The sequence below is a fragment of the Parus major genome, unplaced genomic scaffold (genome assembly GCF_001522545.3).
Source record: "Parus major isolate Abel unplaced genomic scaffold, Parus_major1.1 Scaffold466, whole genome shotgun sequence".
Classification (NCBI taxonomy): Eukaryota; Metazoa; Chordata; class Aves; order Passeriformes; family Paridae; genus Parus; species Parus major.
The window spans coordinates 1,096-2,758 of NW_015379362.1; positions in this window are offsets into that span (position 1 = coordinate 1,096).

Consider the following 1,663-nt stretch of genomic DNA (forward strand, 5'->3'; position numbering starts at 1 on the left):
TGCCCGTGAGGAGCACGGAGCTCAGGAAGGCTCCGAACACCCCCAGAACCACGGGCTGGACCCAGCCCAGGAGGCCGCGGCTGTAGCTGGGGGGCGGCTGCCGCTGGAAGAGCATCTCCCCGGGCAGCGGAGCCCTCCTGCCCCTCGGCTCCGGCGGCCGCAGCTGCGCCGAGCTCAGGTGCTGCACGCTCCTCCTGTAGCCCTCCACGTTCCTCCGCAGCTCCAGGCTCCGGTCTTGGTTCAGGTTTTTCCCCAGCTCCCGGGCGATGTCGGAGCGGCCGATTTGGTGCAGGGCACGGACCAGGTGGTCCCAGGTGGTCTCTTCTCCTGCTGTCACCAGCCAGAGCCGCAGCTCTTCTGAGCATCGCCGGGGGCTGCGCCCGAGCCGGCGGCGGAGCACGGGGGTGTTCTCCTCGGGGTTATTCCCTTTGGGGTTGTTCCCCTTGGGGTTGTTCCCTTTGGGGTTGTTCCCTTTGGGGTTGTTCCCTTCGGGGTTGTTCCCCTCGGGGTTGTTCCCCTCGGGGTTGTTCTCCTCCGGGTTGTTCTCCTCCGGGTTTTTCTCCTCGGGGAGAGCTCCGGGAGGTTCCTCCAGGCTCCCCAGCTCCTCCTCGGGGCTGTTGAGCTCCGCCTGCAGCTGCCGGCACTCGGAGCTGGCCAGCAGCTCTGCGATGCGGGTCATGGTGTGCCGGCCCACGGTGGCAGCCACGGTGTCATCGCCGCGGCCACCCGAGGCCAGCAGGAGCAGGACGAGGCTCAGGAGCGGCCTCATGGCTCGGGAACAGCGGGGATTCGGCGTTCCGGTGTCCCAGGAGCGGCCTCGTGGCTCGGGAACAGCGGGGATTCGGCGTTCTCGGTGTCCCAGGAGCGGCCTCGTGGCTCGGGAGCAGCGGGGATTCGGCGTTCTCGGTGTCCCAGGAGCGGCCCTGACCTCACAGAGCCCCGCGGGTTCCCCGGGCTGCGCCCCCAGCCCCTGCGGACGCTGAATGTGAAAAGAAGGGAACAGAGCCTGGGTGAGTCACAGGATTCTCGTTTTAGTGCTCTAAATCCTCTAAAATCTCATTTCTGAGAAAACAGGAGAGAGAACCCAAACAGCCCCTGGTAAAGGACAAGAACCTTTGCAGTCAAGGGCTGATGTTCCAATTAATTGATGATGGTGATGAGCTGCTTTAATGAGCAGCGAGAGTTTCACCTCCCGGACTTTCTATAGAAGAAATCTATAAAAGAAAATCAAGAATAATAAACTTTGCTCTCCTGTTTAACACCCAGGAGAGTTTGTGTCGTTCTTCTCGCCGTTCCCAGCAGAGCCACAAGCCCCCAGCTTGCCCCCCAAGCAGTTCCAAAATCGGGCACAGAATGTGGCCACGGGCACAAACGCGTCCCAAATCAGCAGCAGGACGAACCAAAGCGCGGTCACGCTGTGCAGGAGGAGCTTCAAGGCGATTTCAGAGCAGCCGCTGACATTTGTTCACCTCTGCAGCCGCCCTCGCTCCTCAAATCCTCACCCTGGAGCATCCCGAGCTCCATCCGTGGGGCTGACCCCCAGCTGGGGCTGCGCTCTGGGGTGGTTCCGCTCCTTGGGACACCCGGCCCGGCTCGGGGGAGCAGCCCCGAACCCTCCCCGGACCCTCCCCGGGTCTCCCCGGACCCTCCCCGGGTCTCCCGG